A 20738-nucleotide genomic window follows, 5' to 3' on the forward strand; every position below is an offset into this window, starting at 1 on the left:
TTTTCATATTCACCTCCATTGACACAATTTAGCCTTGTTGTCCACAAAAGTGGTTGTTAAATATTCCAAACATCAATAAAGCTACGGATAATGGCAATGTCTGTGACATAACAGGGTGCATGGATGATACGGGTATATGGGCCACAATAGTCGTGTGTTCAATTAACTACGGTACAAGTGCTGTTCTAGTTTCCCATATTTACCTCCGCCACCGAAGCTGAAGGAGGATATTTTTTTCACCCCTTCCTGTTTGTGTGCATGAAATCTCCAGAAGTTGTGGACGGATCCAGATGAAATTTGGTGGACAGGTTGGGTGTATGACAGGTTCTTTATCATCACTCACTGTGAAAATGAAAATAACTCCTGGAATCAGATCATGTGTGTAACGTTTAGATTTGTGAGGAATAGACCTGCAATGCCTGTCACCTGATTCTTCAACCATCTGCTGTGGATGGCTGCAAAATATATATTAATTTAACAACTAACTGATGACTATCTCCAACTGATGTTAATCAAAATCCTTATCCAATGTGATTGGTTATTCCGTTCAGCAGTTCTTGGACAAAATATAACAGCATTTTACGTCATCAGGACCAATCAGATTTTTGGGTTTGAGACCGTGCCCACGTCCTTGTTTCTCAAGACAGTGTGGGTGAACGTGTTCTGTGAACTCCAATCAACAAATGATATCGAGTGAGAAAGAGGAAGATACCTCTCCCCACAGCGCCCCCCCCCCCCTCATGTACATCCTTTTTGGCCCTTTTCCACCTTTCTTAAATATTTTCATTTGAAATTTCCCGCTCGACCATCAACAAAGGAGCCTTCCATGACATAACACGCTGGAGTCCCTTTCTCTGAACAGAAACAAGAGGACCAGGAGTGCAAGAATCAGACCAGGAACAAACTAATATCGTGTGTGGATTTGAATCTGTTTTTCTCACATCACGAGTCCTGGGTTCACATGGGAATGCTAAACAGGTCACTGTTGGTTATCAGAGAAAAATCTTTCATTTCTCTCCAAAAATACTCTTACTACCTCCACCACAGAAGGTGTAAGGAGCTTATGTTTTCACTCCTGTTTGTCTGTTTGTTTCTGTGCAGGATGTGTCAAAAAGTTGTGGACAGATTCTGATGAAATTTTCTCAGCAGGTTGGGTGTGTGATGAAGCCGAACTGATTCTATTTTGCTGAAGATCTCAATCTGATGACTAGAATATTTAGTGATTCTTTACCATTGAGAAATGGGGCCAAAAATTATATATTGTTGGGGACCGGGTATCGGCTGCGAGTACGGCCGCGAGGTGGGGCGGTAGGGTCGACTCTTCCAAACACCCAGAATCTAGATCGTACCTTTCGGAAAACTCCGATAGGTACGGGTCCCTTACCGGACCGTGAATCGTCAATAATTCCACTACGTGGTACAGGGTTATTTGCCAATCTTCAAAATACCTAGAGATCGACGTGGCGAGTTACCGAGTATTCACACCCTTGACGGCCCTCGTACAAGTCGAGCCGTTAGCGTGCCCGACCTGTGCGCAACTCGAGCGGATGGTTGCCGAAGTTCGGTCGGTCCAAATGTACATTAAATGCAGCAACAGTCTTTATAATTCACCGACACGTGCCATTGCTAAGCCAAGGGAAGAAACACAGCATCCAACTGATACATTTAACAAATGTATTTATTTATAATGGGGGAAAGGGGGAGCACGCAAGAAGCAGAGTTATCTGACTATGGAGATGCAAGTATGTACAGCCAAGAGCACGTATACAATTCCTACTTACAGACGGACCCACACTCAGACGCACACCCAAAGAAACGGACCCAAAATGGTCTTTATTATCCCTTCAGCTCGGAAGGAAGTTGAGTGGAGGGACGAGAGTCGCAGGCTACCTGGCCACGCCGCGCGGCTCGACGTCCGCACCTTCCCGGAGCACCAGTCGGCCAAGAAGGAACCAGGGCAGCCCGACGCAGACCACGCCTGCCACGAGACGAGATGAGGCGGCAACCGGAGCACGCCAGCGACGAGATGCCTTTCGACAAGCCTCGACAGATGCGTTTTGAACGGGCGTGAATTCTTCCTCTCTCGCTCGAGCAGATCCACCCGAATATTTGCTCTCCGTTCCTTTTTATCGCTCTCAGGCGCGGTTTGCTCAGGCGTGGCCTGTCCTCCGTCGGTGGGACACGACGCACTCCCTTACTTGGTGCCCTGCCAGGCGAACCGGTTCATGACCATATTTTGGAATGGAATTCAGTCCACTCAGGCGTGGTCCGTCCTCAGTGGGTGGGACACGACGCATTCCCTTACTTGGAGCGCAGCCAAGCGAACCGGTTCATGACCATATTTGGGAATGGAATTCCATCCCCAAATTAATTCCGAACACGCCCGCAGACGAGCGAGCGTGCGGAGAATTCCGGGAGCAGAGGGTTGTCGCTGTGACAGCGAAGATGGCTTTGTTGTTGTAGTTGGAGATGTCATAGCCGTAGTTGTTGTGATTGATGTAAAAATCCTAACTATTAAAATAACTCGCAGCGCATGTACATTTATTCACCCATTAAACTAGGGACGGGACCCAAACTAAAACACATACTTACCGATATAACTATTCTATAGGACCTGTATGTTGTGTGCTCATGGCTTCCAGATTCGCAACAATATAGCACGATATCTCAAAACGTTGTGGACGGATTCGGCCGAAACTTGGTGGACAGGTTGGGTGTGAGACAAGGGCAAATGGATTCGATTTTGAGGAAGATATGAATCCAGAACTGGAGACGAAAATTTTAAAGTGATTCTTCACCTTTGTCAGATGGGGCCAAAAGCAAAATAATAATAACTAGCGATACCCAAGCACATGCACGGGATAGAAGTACAACATAGCTGGTAGCAGAAGACAGACCGTAAACGGGGAATGACAAAAATACGCATTGTGCAAATTGCAAGTGGTACTCTGGAACCCCAAGACTTCCCAAACATTGTCGGCATGTCCGCTAAATGCCACAGCAGTTTCATTGAGATCATGTGACGGCGAGCCAAATTTTAGTGTGTAAGCTTGGTATTATAATAGAGATATTAACAACAATAATAATAATATAAAACCATTCCTTTTGTGCCACAAGTCACATATGCCCTCTAAAGCACTTTCAGTGGCAAGGAGTATATTTCTGGATGGGTCACCACTTCAACACAGGTTTCCCCGAATGGTCATTACCCCAGTGAGCTGGTACTCATTTTGCCGACCTTGGAAGGATGACAGGCTGAGTCAACCTCACCTGGTGTTAATTCAACAGCCTACAGAAGCTTGAACTGAGGACCTGACGGTCCAAAGCCAGCCACCATTATCCACTCAGCGAACACCAGGCTTCAAAAACTACATATAAATGTATATGTATGAATATATTTTTATATATAATGATATTTCCAAAATGCATTGGGCCCGACCTGTTTGACGGGATCAGGCATTGCGTGACGGGATCAGGCATTGCGTGACGGATGTACGCACTCTTACGAGTGCCCGTCTAGTTTCCCATCGTTTTTGTGCTTCTCTTTGTGACTGATTGAATGAGTTCCTTTCTCTGATAACAATCTCTAGTCCTTGTCTTTGCTCAACTTCTACAATGAAAGTACCTCCTGGAATCACATCACATGTTGAGAAATAGACCCACAATGCCTGTCACCTGATTCTTTAACCATTTGCTGTGAATGGCTGCAAAATATATTACTTTAACCATGAACTAATAACCATTTCCAACTGATATTTTTCCAAGCCTTCATCGACTCTGGTTGAATAAAGCTTCTCCCATCATTTTAATTTGTCCTTTTCTCTGCAGACAAACCACCGTGGATACCGAACGAGGAACCATCTGAAGAAAACCCTCAATGAAAACGACAACGTTACTTTGCAAGATGAATCAGCAGATTACAACGTGACAAATCATGTGGATTCCTCATGATCAAGTTCTCGGAGCGATCAGGTGCATTCCAATAGACCGAGCTCTTGCAGTCCGTGTTTCAGTCCCAAATCCGATCGAGACTCAGCTCTGAAGTTCCACCGATACAGGTGGGTAGAGTTATGGGAATCCGAGTGGATTATGATGAGGGCAGTGTCCTCACATGGTTTGAGGTCAAAACCCACTAAGAATACATGTCCACATAATGATGATGTGGTGTCTTCCCACAGGCTTGAGAGAGTGTGAAGAGAACTTCCTGCTTTACCCTGCCAAGGAAGAAGCAGTCGTCATCATTGAAGCCGGTGAGAGGATACTGAGCCGGGAACGATCTGAAGAAGAAATGTGAAAGTGCAACAATTATCCAGGGAAGAAACCACATTTTAGAAACATTTTAAACAATCTCTGATCTATCAAATAATCTTCAGTGCTGACGATTTCTATTTTGGATTGTCCTCGCTGGTGTTACCACCTGAGTTATTGTTCGTGATTCCTCCTGTTCAATTCGGTGAAACACATTTATCCAACCATTATTTCCGGATATCCTCTTAATTTCACTCATGTTTCTAATATCCATAATTCTACAACTGATATCGGGCGAAGTGTCATCAGATACCCCTCCCTGAATGTCGATCCTTCTCAGTCCTTTTGTTCTTCCTTTTAACATTTCCATTTGAAATTTATTTTCCCTGGGATCAGAGGAAATGCTGGGCACTGTCCCATGGGGCACGTGCTGCAAATCTGTTTTAACCCCTTGGCTACGATAGTTTACGTTATGATTGATATCCGACTTGATTCATCGTCAGACACATGAACATGGAACAAGCATTACTTACAGACAGCAATGACATGTCAGAGAATGCCATCATTGATCACTTTGCGAAGATGTACAACAGATGGATGCACACCCACACTCCCCCCCCCCTCCTCCTTCCCCCTCAAAGAAAAGGTAGACTTTTTTGTTTTTATAAAAAATATACAAATAAGTACATCCTTCGACCTCGTGTTCGAAGATCCTCGATGTTGGTTCAAGCTGTGATAAGCATAGATTGACATTTTGTGTTCTCTGTGGCTTGATATATTTTTGAATTGAATTTTGCTCATTTTTGGGTCATCTCGGAAGAGATGACCTCATAAAGCCGGACCAAATGTCCGTCCGTCCGTACGTCCATCCGTCCGTCAACAATTTTTCTTTTCGATCTTGATGAAACTTCGTATGTGGGTAGAGGTCAATGAGTGTTGCACAACGAAAAAACTTTTGTCCGGGGTCAAGGTCACGAGGTCACGAAAATCGCCATTTTCAAAACCTATCTCGTCTGCCATACTGCAATATATTCGGCAACTGTTTATTGATTATTATCGTAAAAAATATTATCTTGTATCGAACCAGACATATTTTTGATTTTCCGTCCAGTTTGGCCGCCACGTAACCTGGAAGATGGTCAAAAACACCTCCCGGGACAAAGAAAACTTTTTACTTCCGATCTTGATGAAATTTGGGATGTGGGTCGAGGTCAATGAGTGATACCCAACGACATATTTTTTCCCGGATTATTAGTATTATCCTTGTGTATCTCTGTGAACTATTTCAATCTAAACGGTTAGTTTTGACTGTTTCGCGGTTGCCTGAACTGAACATTGAGAACTTGTGGTATTATAGAGATGACCGTCACCCCCACACGGGGGTAATTTTTCACTTTAATTCCACATTGAAAGGATATTTAAAGGTTCTCACCATGAGCCTGGTGTGGCTTCGTGGTTAAGTCGGTGGCTTGGGATCCTTGTAGTCCTTGGGGTCCTGAGTTCGGGCCCCGCTGGCTGCTGAGTTAGCATCAGGGGGTTGACTTTGCCTGTCATCCTTCTGAAGGTCGGCGAAATGAGCACCAGTATACTGGTAATTATCCCTGCAGGGTCGAAGGCGACGAAAGGGTTGGCGTCAGGAAGGGCAACCGGCTGTAAAAACATTGGCACAAGAAAGGGTACCATGATTGGAGCCCTCAAAAAGCTGACCCCTGCTCAGGGATAAAGGCTTTCAAATGGTGTGATGATGATTTAGAGGTTCTCATCATTCTCCCTCAACTCTCACCCTTTTCCGTCCAATCAACCCCTCACTCCCCCTTCTCAAAGTCCCCCCCCCCTCCTCACATCCATCCGGCTGCCTCCTTCCTCTGCCCTCTCTCCTCCATTCCATCACTCCACCTCGTCAAATCCTTAACTACCTTCTGCCCCCTCTCATTACTCCCCACTGTACCTCAACCGAGCACCACAGCACCTTTTGTCCTCCTCATCTGGCCCGCTCCCCAAGATCTTCTGCAATCTCCCACACTCTTTCAACAACTCTCCTTAACTCCCCCCCCCTCCTCCCTTGCACTCAAAGCCTTGGCCCCTCCCTCTTCCGTCACGGTGTAATCCGGGGCCTTTGCTCAAACCTGACATCTTTCCATATAATACAGGTTGCCATAGGCAGATTAGGTCTGGTTTGTCAAACAGAAACGTTCATCCTTCAAGACGTCTCTGATTCCCTCGTTTCTCTCCATGGTTACTCCCTCCTCCGGTATGACAGACGTGAACCTCATCCTGGTGGAGGAGTTGCTCTCTTCCTCAAAGACTCCATTCATCACTCTCCATGCACTGTCCTCACCTCACGCCCCCAGGAATACCTCTGGCTGCAGCTTTTCCTCCACTCCCACCTCATGTTTATGTGTGTGTTGTACCGTCCACCAATCAGTGATGACTCCATTTACACCTCACTTTCCGAAAACATGGACCAACTTTTATCCTCTCATCCGAACTCTCCCTCATATATGGTGATTTCAGTTGTCGTCATGCCAGTTGGCTGGGCGTGGGTACCTCTCTCACCGACCATGGCTCTTCAGCAAAAGACTTCTGCGACCCATTGGGATTGACTCAATTGGTCAACTTCCCGACCCGGATCTCAACCAACGGTACTCCATCTCTTCTGCATCTGATTTTGACAAATTTCCCTGAAAATATCTGCTGTTCTTCCTTAGCTCCAATCGGTTCTTCTGACCACATGCGTCGATATAGACGTCTCTCTGTCTGTTGTTGGAGAACGACCTCAGTGTCGTCGAGTCTGGCATTTCACTCAGGCGGACTGGCTGGGTCTTCAATCAGCCATCAAACTTCGACACTGATCTCCCATCGCTACTTTCTCCAACATCAACTCATCCTGGGAATTCTTTCAAAGAAACTTGCTCTCTCTCTCTCTCTCTCTCTCTCTCTCTCTCTCTCTCTCTCTCTCTCTCTCTCTCTCTCTCTCTCTCTCTCTCTCTCTCTCTCTCTCTCTCTATCACAGATTTATCCCCTCTCGTCGACAGTGGTCCGATCCTTCTTCCCTCCCATGGTTCACTGAAGCTTGTGGTGAGGCAGTTGTCCGGAAGCAACTTGCCTTTGCCTCGTGGAAAGCAAATGCAACTGAGGGTAATCTCAGTTCCTTCCTTAAAGCTCGGAACATGTGTGTATCTACCCTCAGGAGATCCCGAAAATAACATCTTTCTTTTCTCAAGTCTGAACTCAACCTCTCTCCCTCCTCTTATCCTGGTAGCGTCTCATCAAATCTGTTTCTGGTGTATGTTACCCCTACAATCACTCCCTTACCTTAAATGGCTGCACTGTTGACACTGCAAGTGAAAAGGCTGAATGCCTAAACTCTGTGTTTGCATCAAAATATTGTCTCCAAAACTCATCGCTTTCTGTACCCACCTTACCCAGTGGCAACCAGCTGTCCCTGGACTCTGTGTCCTTTTCTCCTGACAAGGTGGAGAGCTTGCTGTCAAACCTCAATTCAGATTCTGCAACCGGTCCAGACGGCATCAGCCCACGTGTCCGAAAACCTGCTCCTCTGCTCTTGATCACCCCCTCTCTGTTCTATTCACACTCTCATTTGCTCAAGGTCATCTGCCGTCTGACTGGAAATCAGGAAACGTAACAGCTCTGCATAAAAAAGATTCTGCAGAGAAAATTGCAAAATTAAATTGATGGGAGAAGCTTCATTCAGCCTGTCACAGTTGATGATGATTCCGGTTTGCGTGTGTGTATGTATATATGTATATGTATTTATATATATATATATATATATATATATATATATATATATATATGTATATATGTATACATATAGATATATATATATCTGTATGTATGTATATATTGTTGCGGTATTCGCGCCCGCCGGCGTGCTGACGGCCACGTAACTCGAATCGCGGCACGTCGCCCACCGGACGGACAATCCAGTCGTGACCCTCTCGGACTAACGCCGGGAACCAGTCACGGGTGGACCTTTCGGTCTCACCGCGATCGAGCCAATCAGCCCCCGCGTGGGATAGGGTTGCTCGCCGAATTCGACCTACCTAAGTACCCACGCGGAGGGTAGACCGGGCGATCGCACCTCGCCGCAGGTCGACTTTGGACACGGGCCACTTAAGCGACCCGTTCCGTACTATCAGAATAACCGAGCGGTGTTATCGTCGACCTCGACGGTTCGATTAATTATCGGGCGTATTCAGCCCACTACCAACCCTTTACGTGAAGCAAGATGAGGATTCAAAGAAAGAAATGACGAAGCGAAGCGGGACACAGTTCAACAATAAAGCACATTTATTCGCGACGAACGGAAAGCACACATATTCAATTCCACCAAAAGCACACAGAAAAAACACAATTCCATTTACACAAAAAGCAAATATAAAAGCGAAAACAATGCAGAGCTAATACCGACTACTGAGCACACGGCAACACTTATACAATTCTACTTCACAGACGGCGCCGACAACACATACCCAAAACCAAGGAAAAGAAATACCCTCAAGGATGAGGCGGGCCTGAGGCCGAGACCGGGTCGCGCCTACCCGTCTGGTGATGAGACGCGGAGCGGCGATGGCGCCTCACTCCGCGGGCCTCGCGGACAGTGTCTGGCAGGGGGTGGGAAAGGGGGCCCCCTTGGTCGCACTATCTCAGCGCGGGGGGAAACAGGAGGGGGTTGTTGATGCTCGGGGTATAGAGGATCTTTATTATGTGCGACGAGCGTCTCCACCTCGGCCAGGTCGCGCTGCCGGCCTCCCTCGGGCGTGCAGCTCCCGGCACCGACGCGAGCACCCCCTCGTCTGCCTTCGCCGCTGCCGCCTCTCCGCCTCTGGACTCTCCACCCTGGACTCTTCTTTGGGCTCTCCTCGTTCGACTCTCTTCAGCTTCTCCAGCTACTGCAGGCTTCGGGCTCCAGACTTCCACACTTCCACACTCTTCTCACTGACGAACACCGTCCTTTTATCCCCCCCCGTAGCTTCGCCTTTGACCCCCTCCCTTTGACCTTTCACCTCGCTCCCCATTGGCCCGAGAAAAAGTGGGCGTGAAGGCTTTTTGATCCACAAATTTGCATATATCGAGCGTTCTGGAGGCGGGGCCAAATCGCCCCTCGCTCACCGATTGGACGGCAAAAAGTGGGCGTGTGTCGTTTTTGATCCGTTTTTGAAGCACAAAATCCGTGATTTTGTACACGCTGTTCAACGTGCGCCCTGCACGAGTCCAACACCGGTACCCACAGCGGGGCAAGAACGGTGGCGATGCTACGGTTGCGAGGTGTGACGTGAAGGTCGTGGCGGTTGTGGTGAAGCGGCGTTGTGGTTGGTGGTTGATGTTGTGGTTGTGGTGGTAATCATGGCGGTTGGTCCAAAATAAAGATAGTAAAAGAAAAACGGCTATCCTGAAGAGTCGCAGCACGCATAAATGACATGTATTCCCACTAGACAACGGGTTTGGGCCTAACTACACATGCACTTACCGAGATACCTCACCTAAGGGACCTGAATGGTGGTTTGCGAATTTGGTAACCACAACACTACCCCTTCCCTTTTTACAGACTCGTCCCGAGTCGTCAAATTTTCGTGTGCCATCATGTGTAGTTTTCCCCTAGTACATTTTACCTACGGATCCCTGAGTGCGACATTCATGGTATTCGTGTCCCCAAAATAAATAACCTGAGGGCTGCGTAACTATCTAAACAAACTCACTCACACGGACGACTTAAATAAAATTGCCGGCGCTAAGACATACATGCCGGGGGCGCACTCATATGTACAGTACATCTTAACCTTAACTTACAAATTTTACACTAAACCATGGCCCAGGATCATTGAACTCTGCAAAAAGAAAGCAGTTAGCAGGGAGCCAGGCTGCCCGCATGCAGTCTCTGGCTCAAACAATGCAGGTGACAGGGAAGGTGGCTGGCTGCTCACACGCAGTCCAAGGCCTTCCCTTTTGAGCTGAACGCAGTGAACCACAACGGTGCATGGGCCGCACAAACGTAGTCTCCGTGCCAGCTCAAGTGGCACACGCAATGAGCACAACGAATGGATGCATGGACACAAACACGGTGCACGGGCCGCCACTGCAGGCCCGTGTTGTAGCTGCCAACGGGGCAGTTCTTGCAGCTTGCAAACTGTTGCCTTGATCCTGGCGCACATGGAAATGAACAAGGGGGGGGCAAAGCAAAAATTGAACGGGGCGGTGAACCTGGGCAGTGGGCATGGCATGGCAAAGGCAGCAGGCAAACACAGCCCGCAGAAGAAGGCCGCTGCAGGCAAACACAGCCGGCAGATGAACTGGCCGGCACAGGCCTTGAAGAAAAACAGCCAGCAGATGAACTGGCCGGCACAGGCCTTGCAGCACACAGCTGCCGATGAAGTTGGCCGGCCTCTGCCTTGAAGCAAAACACGGCCAGCCGATGAAGTTGGCCCCCTTTGCCGTTCAATGGAGGTTGGTGGAGGGAGTGCGGTGGTGCTGGCCACTTGGAAGGCGGGCTCGGACCTACCTACCTGTCTCCCTCCCAACCTATCGCCTTTGCCTGTCACTGTACATACCCACTCCCTTAATTTGTCAAACCCCAATTTAGCCCCAACTTATTTTTTTGTTGTTTTTATTTTTACTTCCCCACTATAAATCGTCCCCTAACCCCCTTTATCGTCCTTGTTCGGCTAACCTATCCTGTCACCTAGCCTACTCCCAACCCCTACGTTCCCTTCCCGGAGGGGAACAAGGGAGAGCTAGCGTCCTGTGTCGAGGCCCAACTCAAGCCTCCGAATGGCCTCCCCAGAGTTCGGCGATCTAACCCAAAGTGGGTCCAGCGGCCCACAACGAGAGCGAGGGGATGGATGGTGCGGAGGGGTACATCTCCTAATCTACCCTAACCATTTAACTGTTAAACTACCCCGGGGCTTTCAACAAGCGCCTCTCGCTTAAACTATTGGTTCTAACAACCCAGATTCCCGTCGCCTGTGTTGGTGTCCTCACAATTTCGGGCCTCGCCCCCCAATTTTCGCTCCGTGCCCTCACACGGTCTCCTGGCTAGGACACGTGGCTCCCTTTGGCAGGCACGACCCTCTGCCGATTCTCCCGCTATGGCACCCCCGGGCACTACACTGCCTCCGAGCCTACCAGCTCCCTAACACCGGGGAGTGCCCCCCATGGCACCTCCCCTGAAACGCACACGTGGCAGGCCGGCCTCCCGGGCCCCTTTCCGAGGGTCACCCGTGCCCACAACACTGCCCACGCGGCTAATGGCGCCCCGGGCCCCGCACCAAGCAGGCGCACCCGTGCCCACTACTCTATCCCGGCCCCCCATGGGCCCATGGCCTACCGCGGCCGACTAGCCTGGTGCCCAGGGTACCCACTCAGCGATACTCACCTTTCGCAGCCACGCTCCCAAGCCCGTCAACAGGGCTCCTGCACCCCTCCAAATGGGTCTCGAGCCTACTTTCCCACCAACAACAAAACGACCTCCATTTTTCAATTTGACTAACCCCCTAACTCACTTTACTCTGACCCCGGGGTCCCTTGGGCGGGAGTCACTCCTCCCCCCAATCACTCATCGCACCATGCATTCCCCATTCACTCCATACACACAGACCCGCTGGCCTCACTCACTCACCAAGCACATGCCTCCACCTCATAACTCACCAACAACTCTTCAACACACACACCACCGAACTCTGCCATCCTCCTAACTACCTCCCCTAACTAACTCGTGCTCCCACGTCGTCCCTTATACTACAGCACGTTCCATTTAACACTACGTAGCTAAACTACGTCCCCGCTACACATCCACAAGTCTGTCACTGTCTCCAAATAATCCCATTAATCAATTTCCCAACCTAAATCTCACTATAATCCCTCTAACTAATCCATTCCACGGACTCCATGAGGACTTACCCCTGCCCCATGAAGTCGGTCTAACTAAGCTAACCCTTCCCCCTAACTAGTTTCCATCGTGTGCCCCGGTCAGGGGGTCTTCCACCCCTTGCCCAGGAATCCTGTGCACCCGAAAGTGAGGCTTACTGTTTTTTTTTTTTTTTCCCATGCGCAGCACCTGCGCGGCAACTCAGAGCTCGCGCACTTTGCACCTGCCCGTGACGTCATGCAGCTGCACGTGTACCTCGTCCCTCCTTGGACGGTACCATCCGGCCGGGATACCCCTCCTGCCGGATTCCAACCCCACGTGCAGCCATGACGTCACCGTGCGCATAAAAAAAAACACAAGCCCCACGTCTCGAGGGGTTCCCCACGCGAACACATGTGCTTTGCCCGTTGGAGCTTAACACACACGATCGCGTGGAGAACCCGTCCGGTCCAAATCCGTTTACCTGCCTAAACTTTGTCCGTCCGCGGGATCGGCAAATCCACCGCGTGCGTTTCCGGACCGGGACTTCACTTTCGCAAGCGAGCACGTGGTGGTCTCGTGCGTTGCACAGCACGGACCGCGTGCTCACTGCTGGGTGAACCCGGCACGGTCCCCGAAACAACTACAGCCGCTACTCGGCTTTCTTTCTTCTGTCGCCGTCTCCGTCTCCATTCAACCCACGCACACCTGCGTGTCACGACGCACACAGTCCACACCATCACATTCACACCGGGAGATGCGGCTGCGTGCTCCCGCATGCCAACCGACATCTCCCTCACATACCGCTCTCTCACACACACGGTCTCCCTTGCACACAGCGACCTTGCACACGGCCGTTCACTCACGCGTGCGGGGGCACTCACCCGCGGTGCCTCACTCGCACTCCGTGCCTCATCCACACACGCGGGGGCACTCACCCGCGGTGCCTCATCCACACACCGTCCCTCACTCACACACGGTGCCTCTTCCACACACGGTGCCTCATCCACACACGGCGTGCTGGGAAGCACGCACTCCGGCACCATCGCCACCACACCACTCACACACGGGGTCGCTTCCACACACGGTGCCGCACTCACGCCTTGCACCACACACACAGGGACAACTACACTGGGGATTCGTGTCCCCACAAGGGTCTCCGGGGCCTCTATACCCCCCAAGCTCTCCGTGCACCTGTCCACAGCACTCCTCCCCTCGAACTCGCAAAGCACGACCGAACCCACCTGGTCGTGACTCACCTCAAGGGGGCAGACTCCCTCCCCTCGTTCCTGGAGGAGGCCATCCAGGTGCTCGCACTGGGTCTCTACCCAGTCCGCCAGCTCACCCCCATTATCCTCCACTACCTCCGTGTGTGTGTGCGCGTCACTTACCCCGTCTTCATCGTGTTTATTGGTCTCTGCTTCTTTCTGGCGTCTTTCCCTTATCTTTATGTAGGTCAACCTTGCTTTCTCTTTAAGTCGCTCCCGTCCTTCCCTGTTTTTCACTCCTTGCTCTTTCACGATCTCCGCGTACCTCATCCTTGCTCTCCGTATTAATTGTTCTTTTCTCTCCCTCGCAATTACTTTCACCTCGTCTCTTGTCTCCCGAATTACTTTTTCCTTACCCGCCTCCACCGCGGGCCTGTCAGCCGTTGCACCCCCTTCCAGCTCGTTCGTTCCGACACGTGGAGTCGCCATTTTAAGTTCCCTGCTCACGGCCTTCATGCCCGCCTGCAGGCATCGGCCCATGTTCTGCGTCTCACCCCGTAGCTTTTTCATTTCTTCCTTCATGTGCTGTGTATTCGCATCCATCGTCGTTTTCACTTCATTTGTATTTGTATCCATCTTTTCGTTTATTTGTTGTGTATTCGCATCCATCTTTTGTGTATTCGCATCCATCGTCGTTTTCACTTCATTCATTTGTTTGTTCATTGCCGCCAGCATGGCGCATAGCTGGGCCATGTTGGATGCACTCAGCTGAGCCGTTTCGGCAAGGGTTGGGGAAGGGTTTTGGTGGAGAGGGGGGGGGGGAGGTGTCATACACTGCGGCCGCTGCCGCACCCACTTCAGGTTCTGGGTTCAGTTGGGCGAGTCCGTGTTCCTGCACAATCAACATCTCCTGCTCGGGGATTCCATCCTGGACCATGGATTCTACATTATTACACATATACATTTCTAATACCCCCGGCTCCCGCTCGCCTTGAGACGCCATCTTGCTTCTCGTGAAGGGTTAATTTAGCTCGCTCGTAATTTGGAGGGAATCGGGGGTCGCTTCTCTCACCCCTGGACCGATTCCCGTGAATTTAGCCGGAGACAGGAGAGCCCGTTTTCCTGTTCTCCGATTCCAGTGCCGCGAGGAGGGCGATGAATTTGTATCCCACTCCTGACACCAGTGTTGCGGTATTCGCGCCCACCGGCGTGCTGACGGCCACGTAACTCGAATCGCGGCACGTCGCCCACCGGACGGACAATCCAGTCGTGACCCTCTCGGACTAACGCCGGGAACCAGTCACGGGTGGACCTTTCGGTCTCACCGCGATCGAGCCAATCAGCCCCCGCGTGGGATAGGGTTGCTCGCCGAATTCGACCTACCTAAGTACCCACGCGGAGGGTAGACCGGGCGATCGCACCTCGCCGCAGGTCGACTTTGGACACGGGCCACTTAAGCGACCCGTTCCGTACTATCAGAATAACCGAGCGGTGTTATCGTCGACCTCGACGGTTCGATTAATTATCGGGCGTATTCAGCCCACTACCAACCCTTTACATGAAGCAAGATGAGGATTCAAAGAAAGAAATGACGAAGCGAAGCGGGACACAGTTCAACAATAAAGCACATTTATTCGCGACGAACGGAAAGCACACATATTCAATTCCACCAAAAGCACACAGAAAAAACACAATTCCATTTACACAAAAAGCAAATATAAAAGCGAAAACAATGCAGAGCTAATACCGACTACCGAGCACACGGCAACACTTATACAATTCTACTTCACAGACGGCGCCGACAACACATACCCAAAACCAAGGAAAAGAAATACCCTCAAGGATGAGGCGGGCCTGAGGCCGAGACCGGGTCGCGCCTACCCGTCTGGTGATGAGACGCGGAGCGGCGATGGCGCCTCACTCCGCGGGCCTCGCGGACAGTGTCTGGCAGGGGGTGGGAAAGGGGGCCCCCTTGGTCGCACTATCTCAGCGCGGGGGGAAACAGGAGGGGGTTGTTGATGCTCGGGGTATAGAGGATCTTTATTATGTGCGACGAGCGTCTCCACCTCGGCCAGGTCGCGCTGCCGGCCTCCCTCGGGCGTGCAGCTCCCGGCACCGACGCGAGCACCCCCTCGTCTGCCTTCGCCGCTGCCGCCTCTCCGCCTCTGGACTCTCCACCCTGGACTCTTCTTTGGGCTCTCCTCGTTCGACTCTCTTCAGCTTCTCCAGCTACTGCAGGCTTCGGGCTCCAGACTTCCACACTTCCACACTCTTCTCACTGACGAACACCGTCCTTTTATCCCCCCGTAGCTTCGCCTTTAACCCCCTCCCTTTGACCTTTCACTTCGCTCCCCATTGGCCCGAGAAAAAGTGGGCGTGAAGGCTTTTTGATCCACAAATTTGCATATATCGATCGTTCTGGAGGCGGGGCCAAATCGCCCCTCGCTCACCGATTGGACGGCAAAAAGTGGGCGTGTGTCGTTTTTGATCCGTTTTTGAAGCACAAAATCCGTGATTTTGTACACGCTGTTCAACGTGCGCCCTGCACGAGTCCAACACCGGTACCCACAGCAGGGCAAGAACGGTGGCGATGCTACGGTTGCGAGGTGTGACGTGAAGGTCGTGGCGGTTGTGGTGAAGCGGCGTTGTGGTTGGTGGTTGATGTTGTGGTTGTGGTGGTAATCATGGCGGTTGGTCCAAAATAAAGATAGTAAAAGAAAAACGGCTATCCTGAAGAGTCGCAGCACGCATAAATGACATGTATTCCCACTAGACAACGGGTTTGGGCCTAACTACACATGCACTTACCGAGATACCTCACCTAAGGGACCTGAATGGTGGTTTGCGAATTTGGTAACCACAACAATATATATATATATATATATATATATATATATATATATATATATATATATATATATATATATATATATATATATATATATATATATATATATATATATATATATATACATATATATCTGTATATATGTATATATATATGCATATATATATATGCATATATATATATATATATACATATATATATATGTGTATATATATACATATATAAATATATGTATATATAAATATATATGTATGTATCGCAAAAATTTGGGAAAAAACGCTCCTTGATGCGAGTGTTTCACCGCTTTGTTTGGAGATATCGGTGACACTCGTTCGTTCAACCTCTAGCCAGACTGGTGACAATAACTCTCGTTAAGGTTATTATACAAATGGGATAGCCCAAGAGACGGACTGTTTGCCATGTGATTACGGTTCCCTAACATTACGGAACATAACATAACCCTAACCCTAACAGGATCAACCACAAAATTACTCTTCATTCCACTTCTCTCATGTCCGTGGGAAGACAGCACAACATCACAACGTGGAGATGGGTTCTTGATGGATTTCAATCTCATGTCACATGATCCGGTGCCACCATCATGACCCAATCGAGGTCGAATAACTTTACCAATTTGCACTCGGTGCTGGCATTCAAGAGCTGAATCTTGATCATTGGGGCTCAAATGTGGATTGCGAGACCTCAATCTGCAACAATGTCCCTGATCGCTCCGAGAACTTGATTGAGGGTAATTCACTTCGTAATCTGCTGGTTTGTCCTGATCATTAACGATTTCGTTCTCATCATGGATTTTCTTCAGATGCTTCCGTATCCTGTATCCACGGTCGTTTGTCTGCAGAGAAAATTGCAAAATTAAATTGATTGGAGAAGCTTGATTCAGCCAGTCACAGCTGATGATGATTCCGGTTTGCGTGTGCATATATGTACCGTATCGCAAAAATTCAGAAAAAAACGCTCCTTGATGCGAGTGTTTCACCGATTTGTGGAGAGATATCGGTGACACTCGTTCGTTCAACCTCTTGCCAGACTGGTGAGAGTAACTCTCGTTCAGGTTATTATAAAAATGGGATAGTCCAAGAGACGGACTGTTTGCCATGTGATTACGGTTCCCTTGTTGTTCTGCTGCTTGTGAAGTTCTCCATGTGGGCAGGAACAATGGCATGGTTTAACAATCTGTTGGTTTCTGTGACATGCTTAAACACGCTGTCGCAGATTCATCAAGATGACTGCTTCTTCCTTGGCAGGATCAACCACAAAATTACTCTTCATTCCACTTCTCTCATGTCCGTGGGAAGACAGCACAACATCACAACGTGGAGATGGGTTCTTGATGGATTTCAATCTCATGTCACATGATCCGGTGCCACCATCATGACCCAATCGAGGTCGAATAACTTTACCAATTTGCACTCGGTGCTGGCATTCAAGAGCTGAATCTTGATCATTGGGGCTCAAATGTGGATTGCGAGACCTCAATCTGCAACAATGTCCCTGATCGCTCCGAGAACTTGATTGAGGGTAATTCACTTCGTAATCTGCTGGTTTGTCCTGATCATTAACGATTTCATTCTCATCATGGATTTTCTTCAGATGCTTCCGTATCCTGTATCCACGGTCGTTTGTCTGCAGAGAAAATTGCAAAATTAAATTGATTGGAGAAGCTTGATTCAGCCAGTCACAGCTGATGATGATTCCGGTTTGCGTGTGCATATATGTACCGTATCGCAAAAATTCAGAAAAAAACGCTCCTTGATGCGAGTGTTTCACCGATTTGTGGAGAGATATCGGTGACACTCGTTCGTTCAACCTCTTGCCAGACTGGTGAGAGTAACTCTCGTTCAGGTTATTATAAAAATGGGATAGTCCAAGAGACGGATTGTTTGCCATGTGATTCCGGTTCCCTTGTTGTTCTGTTGCTTGTGAAGTTCTCCATGTGGGCAGGATCAATGGCATGGTTTAACATTCTGTTGGTTTCTGTGACACACTTGAACACGCTGTCGCAGATTCATCAAGACGACTGCTTCTTCCTTGGCAGGATCAACCAGAAAATTACTCTTCATTCCACTTCTCTCATGTCCGTGGGAAGACACCACAACATCACAACGTGGAGATGGTTTCTTGATGGATTTCAATCTCGTATCACATGATCCGGTTCCACCATCATGACCCAATCGAGGTCGAATAACTTTACCAATTTGCACTCGGTGCTGGTATTCAAGAGCTGAGTCTTGATCATTGGGGCTAAAACCTTGATTGCGAGACCTCAATCTGCTAAACTGTCCCTGATCGCTCCGACAACTTGATTGAGAGGAATTCACTGCCTCATCTGCTGGTTTGTCCTGAACATTAACGATGTCATTCTCATCATGGCTTTTCTTCAGATGCTTCCGTATTGTGTATCCACGGTAGTTTGTCTGCAGAGAAAATTGCAAAATTAAATTGATGGGAGAAGCTTGATTCAGCCAGTCACAGCTGATGATGATCCCAGTTTGCTTGTGGATATAAATATAATATATGTATCGCAAAAATTCAGAAAAAACGCTCCTTGATGCGAGTGTTTCACCGATTTGTGGAGAGATATCGGTGACACTCGTTCGTTCAACCTCTTGCCAGACTGGTGATAATAACTCTCGTTAAGGTTATTATACAAATGGGATAGCCCAAGAGATGGAGTGTTTTCCGTGTGATTCCGGTTCCCTTGTTGTTCTGCTGCTTGTGAAGTTCTCCACGTGGGCAGGAACAATGGCACGGTTTAACAATCTGTTCGTTTCTGTGACATGCTTGAACACGCTGTCGCAGATTCATCACGACGACTGCTTCTTCCTTGGCAGGATCAACCAGAAAATTACTCTTCATGCCACTTCTCTCAAGTCCGTGGGAAGACACCACAACATCACACCGTGGAGATAGTTTCTTGATGGATTTCAATCTCATATCACATGATCCGGTGCCACCATCATGACCCAATCGAAGTCTAATAACTTTACCAATTTGCACTCTGTGCTGGTGTTCAAGAGCTGAGTCTTGATCATTGGGGCTAAAACCTTGATTGTGAGACCTCAATCTGCTAAACTGTCCCTGATCGCTCCGACAACTTGATTGAGAGGAATTCACTTCCTCATCTGCTGGTTTGTCCTGAACATTAACGATGTCGTTTTCATCATGGCTTTTCTTCAGATGCTTCCGTATCCTGTATCCACGTTAGTTTGTCTGCAGAGATAATTGCAAAATTAAATTGTTGGTGAGAAGCTCGATTCAGCCAGTCACAGCTGATGATGATCCCAGTTTGCTTGTGGATATAAATATTGTGACGTCCACAGGACTTGAACAGTCCCGCCAACGTAGAATGAGCCGAAATGATGGAGGCGGTTTATTTATTTATAACCCAAACATGGCGGTTCTAATCGCTCTCCCGCAAACGGGACGAGGAAGGTGGCACGAGTCACTTTTCACTGAGTTGATGATGTTTATTTGTTTTTCTAATTATTACCAGAAATAACAAGACTCGGCAAGAAGAGGGATACGGGGCGATTCGACGGGATGGTGTGGGATCGGGCGTGGGGAAAAACACAGACAATTCCAATGAATATACAGTTCTCAATCCCTCTAAGGCACCAAGCACACACACACACACACACACACACACACACACACACACACACACACACACACACACACACACACACACACACACACACACACACACACAAAACGTAGCTATTTCTGGTGGTCAGGCTGGACCGTGGTGTCGACGCAACTGTCCCTGGATCGGCGTCGGACGAGCTGGCCTTGCTCTCGTCAGGGGGGCAGGAGAAACCGTGGTGTTGTCGACCTCCTGGTCTTGGCCCAAGTCCGCTCACAGCCGCCAGGGAACCAGTTCTGGCGCCAAGTTCCGAGCAGGAGAGGGAGGCAGGTCCGCCCGCCGTTCGACCCCGTACTGCGAGCCAGCAGAACCCCAGAGCCAACCAAGGTGAGGCACGAGGCTCAGCAAGGCTCCAAGACACGATCAAGAACACGATTGAATCAGCAGAACAACAAGGACGCTCTCCGCGCAGTAGCCTCTACACCAAAAAAAACACGATCTTTTGGTTGCAATCTTCTTCCTCTTCCTTTTCGACCCCGAACAGAACCTTTTTATCCTTGGTCCTCGTCACTTCCAATCGAGCCGTTTATTGGCCCACCGCCATCGCCTTCCGCCAATCGTGATCACGGGGCGGAGCCATCCGCTGCACTGTCCTGTGACGTCACGGCCAGTCTTCAGAGAATACCAAAAGGGGTTTCCGCAGACACTTACCCTATCCCGTGTCCCTATCTAATTACGTGACATTTATCATTTCCCCCTTGAAGAAATGAACATTTACTAGACAACTTATCACCACTGAATTGCTACTTATTACATCGAGATCCTGGTAAACTCGAACAGCATGGCATACCTAATTAAACATCCTAATTACCCTTTGAATGCATACCCCCCCCCCCTCAAACGTAAGAATATACATATATGTATCGCAAAAACTCAGAAAAAAACGCTCCTTGATGCGAGTGT

At 49.1% G+C, this 20738-nt stretch overlaps 1 long non-coding RNA gene across 3 annotated transcripts in view; it reads left to right on the forward strand.

Moving 5' to 3' along the window:
* Positions 1-20738, forward strand: part of LOC147025488 (uncharacterized) — a 98665-nt gene that overhangs the window by 55105 nt on the left and 22822 nt on the right. For 2 of the 3 annotated variants that reach the window (XR_015059647.1, XR_015059645.1), the window contains 2 exons: positions 3829-4058; positions 4179-4250. This is a non-coding gene — a long non-coding RNA (uncharacterized LOC147025488). The remainder of the gene's footprint in view (positions 1-3828; positions 4059-4178; positions 4251-20738) is intronic. The other variant, XR_015059646.1, reaches the window with a different exon arrangement.

The sequence above is a fragment of the Eptatretus burgeri genome, chromosome 6 (genome assembly GCF_056783735.1).
Source record: "Eptatretus burgeri isolate ZD-2024b chromosome 6, Ebu_testis_v1, whole genome shotgun sequence".
In the NCBI taxonomy this organism is placed as follows: Eukaryota; Metazoa; Chordata; class Myxini; order Myxiniformes; family Myxinidae; genus Eptatretus; species Eptatretus burgeri.